Raw genomic sequence first — 7,531 nt, 5'->3', positions numbered from 1 at the left:
TTAAAAATGCAATTTAGTTTTCAATTTTACTAGAGCCTGTCTCACATCTTCATTCCTTAGGCTGTAAATCAAAGGGTTTAACATGGGAATCACAAGGGTGTAAAACAATGAGGACATTTTGTCTTGATCTAAAGAGTAGGAAGAACTTGGCCTGAAATACATGAAGAGCATAGATTCCTGGAAGATTACCACAGCAGTTAGGTAGAAGGTACAGGTGGAAAAAGCTTTGAGCCTCCCCTCTGTGGAGTGGATCTTCAAGATTGAAAGGATAATATAACAATAACAGGCAAGAACTCCTGAAATGGTACTCAGTACAATGAAGCCCAAAATGGTGACTATCACTAACTCATTGACCTGTGTATCTGAACAAGATAGCAATAGGAGAGAAGGAACATCACGAAAAAAGTGGTTACTCTTATTTGACCCACAGAAACATAAGCACAATAAGTATCTGTCATTCCCACCAGGTAAACCCCAGACACAAGTAGGGAACCCATCCCACTGGACATGCTGACCATATAGAGCGAGGGGCTGTTGATGGCCTTGTAACAGTCATAGGCCATCACTGCCAGCAGGAGACACTCAGAGTCAACAAAGATACAGAAGACCAAGAATTGAAGAGGACAGCCACAGAAAGAGATTGATTTGTTCTTGGCAAATAGGTCCACCAGCATCTTAAGGCTGATGGCTGTGGAATTGCAGGGGTCACAGAATGAGAAGTGGCTGAGGAAAAAGTACATGGGTGTGTGCAGGTGGGGATCCATCCTAATCAGGGTTATCATTCCAAGATTTGCCAGAAGATTGATGAGATAAACAAGGAGAAACATTGTAAATAGGATCAATTTGTTCTCAGTGTTATCAGTAATTCCCAAGAAAATAAATTCAGTCAAGGAGGAGCAATTCCGTCTATCCATTCTTCTTTGTTCTTGCATAAACTTCTGGGAATATGATCAAGACAATGACACTTGCATGTGGTAACACTTGTGCACATCTATACAATAAGGCAGAACATTGTTTTCTGTAATAATGTTTTTATAGTCAGGAAATTTTTTAGCCATGCACCCCCTCTTTAGAGAGGCATTGCTTTCTATTCTTCAGTAATTAAAATTATCTGAAAAAGACCTTTGAGAAATTTTGATGTAAATCTAGATGTCATTTATGAAGTACATTGTTTTCTATAAGCTCTTCACTGAGCCTTACATTTTTTTTTCTTAATGTCAGGGCATAGATCTGAATGAATTTACATTTCTTCACTGGTTCAAAACCATTTGGAAGAGACACTAATGTTGGAGAGAGCATACTCTAAGACATAAGGCTAAGCATTTCCTATGCCTGAATACATTCAGTTGGGTAAAGAAAGTGATTACAATTCATGTTTCTCAAAAAACATGATTAGTTGAAGAATCCTCATCTTAGTTCCAGAAGTAGCTAGTATATTACTGATTAGTATTAATAAAAAATAATTTTGTTACCTGTTTTAGTTTATCTTGTGTTTAGTATTTGGTGAGATATGAAGTAAGAAAATTATTACTTCTTCTGTTCTAGAAATTATTGTTTATCTTTCACATTGCTCATTATTTCTTTGTAGCATGTTTGTTGTCAAGGAAAACTCTCTTGCCCAATGCAAGAAAAAAGTTAAAAGGGAGTGAAGACAACAGACTGTACCATATACATTTGAATTAATTCATATTTTAAAAGTTTTTTTTTAATTATAAAACAGAAATGAGATGAAGGAAAGTACATGCTTTTAAAATATACAGACCTCTGTCTATACTATATGTGTGTATTTATGTTCGAGCATGTGTTTATATTTTAATGTATACAAGAATAGAATGTATTTAATGGATATTTTTTCCCTTCAGGCCCAAGTAAACATGACATATAGCTCACAAGGAGATGGATTTGTACATGTTTTTATTTTTGTTGTGGTATCTGCAGTATTCCTTTAATAAAATAAAACAAAACTTACCTTAAATTTATGTTTACACTTGCCCAATAATAAAAGAAATAAAGGATTTTTTGTGACTCAATAGCAAATAAAACAAATAAAATGCTATATTGTGGATATTAACCTTTTCAGACAGATTCTTCTGAGAAGAAAATATTATTTCTAGTCGTTAAATACTGGTTTAATAAGTAAGCGAGCATAGAATCCTTCATTTACATTTTTTCCTCAAAAACTTAAGTATTTTTTCCTATATTCTTTAAGTTAGAACCTGGAAACCTACCTGAGACAAACAGGTCTTAGGTAGCTGAACAATAGGTAGAGGGCCTTTTATTTTACTAGGAACAATATGACTTAAATCACTGAAGCTATTGCCCTTAGGTGCTGATGTTATTTGGAGAAGGAAATGGCAACCCCCTCCAGTATTCTTGCCTAAAGAATCCTGTGTACAGAGGAGCCTGGTGGGCCGCTGTCCATAGGGTCGCATTGATTCAGACACGACTGAAGTGACTTAGCATGCATGCATGCACTGAAGACGGAAATGTCAACTCACTCCTGAATTCTTGCCTAGAGAATCCTGTGTACAGAGGAGCTTGGTGGGCTGCTGTCCATAGGGTCACACAGAGTCAGACATGACTGAATCGACTTAGCATGCATGCATGCATTGGAGAAAGAAATGGCAACCCACTCCAGTATTCTTGCCTGGAGAATCCCAAGGACGGCAGAGCCTGGTGAGCTGCCGTCTATGGAGTTGCACAAAATTGGATACTACTGAAGTGACTTAGGAGTAGTAGCAGCAGCGGCAGCTGGTGTTATTAAAAACACTCCATTAATTACTTTCCTACTTCTGTATATTCCCCTGTAAATTCACAACCTGCCAAATGCTGAGCTTTTATGTTCCACTCTTGTCACCAAATTGATCTGTGGTAGAAAGTGCACTGCAGCTTGTTTATATGATGTGCTTCACAATTACCTTGAAACTATCTTCTCCTTCTCTAGTCAAAGACGAAACTTAAGGACACTCAAAAAGATCACCCCCTTTATCATTTCCAGTTCCTCTGTGTTTTTGAAACATTCTCCCTCTATACCTCATTTAGGAATATTACTACACTTCGGTTGTATTTTCTTTCATATTGAAATATAATGCCTGAATTATAAAATTCATCATTTTAATAAGTAGAGTTCTTTGATTTTTAATATATTTTCCAGGTTGTTCAGTCATCACCACTGTCTACTTCCAGGACTTTTTCATCAGTTCAATAAAAATACCTCACACTTATTAGCTATCATTCCCCCTTCCTTCTTCCCTGATCCCTGGAAACCATTAATCTATTTTTGATTCCATGTGGTTTCCTGTTCTTTGCCTTGTGCATAAACAGAATCATGCAGTATGTTTGAGTACTTACATTCATTATTTTAAGTTGGATAATATAAAATATCACCCAATGAGATTTATGTTTCATTAAAAATAGATATCTTAAAATAATTGAAAGCATGTCTTAAGAAGAAAATGCCTTCCTTAGATACAATTAAAAGAAAAAAAAATCTATGGGGTTTCCCTGGTGACCCTGGTGACAGTAAAATTCTGTAGGCAAATGTCTACCGAGACATTACTTTTACAGAACATAGTTGTCTGTTCCTCAAACATGGAGCATTGTGATACACAGTTCACTGCACTATAGGGTACCAAAATTCATTATGTCTCCCTGCCACAGGGACAATGACTACAGGAGTTAGTAGGGGCATAAAGACAGGGTTGTTCTACAAGCAGGGCATCACTTCAGATAATGTAAAGATTCATTATACGTTGAGATACTTCAAGAACTTATGCATCACATCAATATCAAAAATATATAATTCACACTTCTTTTGCACAAGAGACTGTTAGATTTTAAAAAAAGTAACAATCTGACAGCAAACATACGTTGTGGAAACTCATTTTTAGAGTATGCTGTATCAAGAAAACTTCCATCTACAAAAGTATACTGAAAGTAAATTGTCAGGAATGAAAAGGTCTCTTTTCCCAGAAAAAGACAAAAAACAAAAACATTATTAAGATCTCAGAAATCATCTCCATATCCATCACAAATTGATGTCCATTATGGACTGCAGGGGAATCCAACCAGTGCATCCTAAAGGAGATCAGTCCTGGGTGTTCATTGGAAGGACTGATGTTGAAGCTGAAACTCCAATTCTTTGGCCACCTGATGCAAAGTCCTGACTCATTGGAAAAGACCCCAATGCTGGGAAAGATAGAAGACAGGTGGAGAAGGGGACTACAGAGATGGCTGGATGGCATCACCGACTCTATGGGCATGGGTTTGGGTGGACTCTGGGGGTTGGTGATGGACAGGTAGGGCTGGCGTGCTGTGGTTCATGGGGTCACAAAGAGTCAGACATTACTGAACAACTGAACTGAACTGAACTGACTGAACTGATGATGCTTTAATTTGGATATTTTGAGTTATATAGCAGTAAAATCATAAAGATTTTACATTTTATATGCAACTTCTTTCATTCAATTTTTTTTCTTGGTATATGAAATTTCTCTATACTTATGTATGTCAAGATAGTTTATTTATCCTAATAGTTGTTTAGTTTTCCTAGGTACAAACTTACATACAGTTATCTATCTAATCTAGAGGAGCAGTCAGTATACTTGATCTATGAAGTTTCATTGGAGCTGGACACACTATTTATTTATGTATTTTCATGATTGCTTTTGTGATACAGGGGAAGCTTGAGAGCAGTGACAAACATATTTGCCATGCAGTAATGGGATCAGATACCATGGTCTTAGTCTTTTTAATGTTGAGTTTTAAGCCAACTTTTTCACTCTCTTCTTTCACCCATTAAGAAACTCTTTAGTTCCTCTACACTTTCTGTCATTAGAGTCATACCCTCTGCATATGTGAGGTTATTGATGCTTTCAAATTGTGGTGCTGGAGAACACTCCTTAGAGTCCCTTGGATGTCAAGGAGATACAATCAGTACATCCTAAAGGAAATCATCCCTGAATATTCATTGGAAGGACTGATACTGAAGCTGAAGCTCCACTGCTTTGGCCACCTGATGAGAATAGTTGATTCATTGAAAAAGACCTGGTGCTGAGAAAGATTGAAGCCAAAAGGAGAAGAGGGTGGCAGAGGATGAGATGGTTGGATAGCATCACTGGTTTAATGGGCATGAACTTGGGAAAATTCGTGGAGAGTGAGGGATGGGGAGCCCTGGTGTCCCTCCACGGGGACAGGAGGAAGAAAAGTCCCTGCTGCAGTCCCTGGGGTGACAAAGAGTCAGCAGGACTTAGCAACAGAACAAAAACAACAGCTTTTAATATCTATTTTGCTTACTGGAGGGCTAATAAATGTAAATAACCACTCCTATGAGCAGCCTATTAGATTCCTGAATTGGAATAACACGCCACACAAAAGTTATGTTTGAAAGTGTTTGGTCTTCTGAATCTAATACTATTTAGATGGCTTCATGCCACAACTATTTAAAGTTAAAACAGCCTACACATAGAGTCCAATTACTAATTTGAACATGAAGTAACTCCCTGTATTTTTTAAAATGGTTTTCAAATCTTTTCCAATACTGGCATGGATTTACAGAGCAGGAGGGTCATATTTTATAGAGACAGATTGTATCATCTGGAAAGGAACTTGGAGATATTCTAGTTGAAGTTTCTGTCTTACATAGGGAATCTGAGGGTCAGAAAAAAATAATGATGTGCTAAGTTCAGAGTGGCATTGCTACCTGGTTCATAGCACATGTCTAAAGCCAGAGGTCTCCAGGAAGGTTGAAAGTTGCTGCTTCTGGGTTTATCATAGAATTTTGTACTTATTGGATTATTGAACATTATTTTTTTTTATGAATGTACCTATACAACCTATGACCCATATGTTCTCTGCCTTAGACATACAGTGATATCTACGATTAGAGAAAGAGAGAAAATCACTCAGTCAATGTCCGACTCATGGCAATCCCCATGCACTGTAACCCATGAGACTCCTCTGCCCATAGGATTCTCCAGGTAAGAGTACTAGAATGGGTTACCATTTCCTTCTCCAGAGTATCTTCCTGACCCAGGGACCAAACCTGGGTCTCCTGAATTGTGGGCAAATTCTTTACCACCTGAGCTACAGGGAAATCTGTTATCTACTATTGTTACATTATATTTCTACTTAAGCATTCAAGTGGCAAGGATGAAGGGGTCAGGGGAAATTGCCTATAGTATTAGCCTGGTGCACTGTCATTGATAATGTTGCGTTTATACAATATTTGCTACCCATCATTGTTATGGGTATGATAAAAAAAAAATGTGAGGTAGAGGTACTAAGAAAGGAAATATAGAGATGAGAGCTGATGTAGACAGACTCAGTTCAGTTCAGTCGCTCAGTCGTGTTCTACGCTTTGCAACCCCATGAATCGCAGAACGCCAGGCCTCCCTGTCCATCATCAACTCCCGGAGTTCACCCAAACTCATGTCCGTCGAGTCGGTGATGCTATCCAGCCATCTCATCCTCTGTTGTCCGCTTCTCCTCCTGCCGCCAATCCCTCCCAGCATCAGGGTCTTTTCCAGTGAGTCAACTCTTCGCATGAGGTGGCCAAAGGATTGGAGTTTCAGCCTCAGCATTTTTCCTTCCAATGAACACCCAGGACTGATCTCCTGTAGGATGGACAGATTGGATCGCCTTGCAGTCCAAGGGCTTCTCAAGAGTATTCTCCAACATCACAGTTCAAAATCAATTCTTTGGCGTTCACTTTCTTCACCGTCCAACTCTCACATCTATACATGACCACTGGAAAAAACATAGCCTTGATTAGACGGACCATTCTTGGCGAAATAATATCTCTGGTTTTCAATATACTATCAAGGTTGGTCATAACTTTCCTTCCCAGGAGTAAGCATCTTTTAATTTCATGGCAGAAGTCACCATCTGCAGTGATTTTGGAGCCCCCCAAAATAAAGTCTGACACTGTCTCCGCTGTTTCCCCATCTACCTGCCATGAAGTGATGGGACCAGATGCCATGATCTTCGTTTTTGGACTGTTGAGCTTTAAACCAAATTTTTCACTGTCCTCTTTCACTTTCATCAAGAGGTTTTATAGTTCCTCTTCACTTTTTGCCATAAGGGTTGTGTCATCTGCATAGCTGAGGTTATTGATATTTCTCCTGGCAATCTTGATTCCAGCTTTTTCTTCCAGCCCAGCATTTCTCATGATGTACTCTTCACGTAAGTTAAATAAGCAGGGTGAAAATATACAGCCTTGACATACTCCTTTTCCTATTTGGAATCAGTGTATTGTTCCATGTCCAGTTTTAACTGTTGCTTCCTGACCTTATACAGGTTTCCAAGAGGCAGGTCATGTGATCTGGTATTCCCATCTCTTTCAGAATTTTCCACAGTTTATTGTGATCCACAAAGTCAAAGGCTTTGGCATAGTCAATAAAGCAGAAATAGATGTTTTCTGGAACTCTCTTGCATTTTCCATGACTCATTGGATGTTGGGAATTTGATCTCTGGTTCCTCTGCCTTTTCTTAAACCAGGTTGAATAGCTGTAATTTCACAGTTCATGTACTG

The 7,531-nt window shown here is 38.4% G+C and overlaps 1 pseudogene; it reads right to left on the bottom strand.

The window, feature by feature from the left end:
- Positions 1–914, bottom strand: LOC138429000 (olfactory receptor 5W2-like; annotated as a pseudogene).
- Positions 915–7,531: the final 6,617 nt, after the last annotated feature.

The sequence above is a fragment of the Ovis canadensis genome, chromosome 24, assembly GCF_042477335.2.
Source record: "Ovis canadensis isolate MfBH-ARS-UI-01 breed Bighorn chromosome 24, ARS-UI_OviCan_v2, whole genome shotgun sequence".
Classification (NCBI taxonomy): domain Eukaryota; kingdom Metazoa; phylum Chordata; class Mammalia; order Artiodactyla; family Bovidae; genus Ovis; species Ovis canadensis.
The sequence above is the reverse complement of the archived record's forward strand: the minus strand, read 5'-3'. Positions and strand labels throughout refer to the sequence as shown.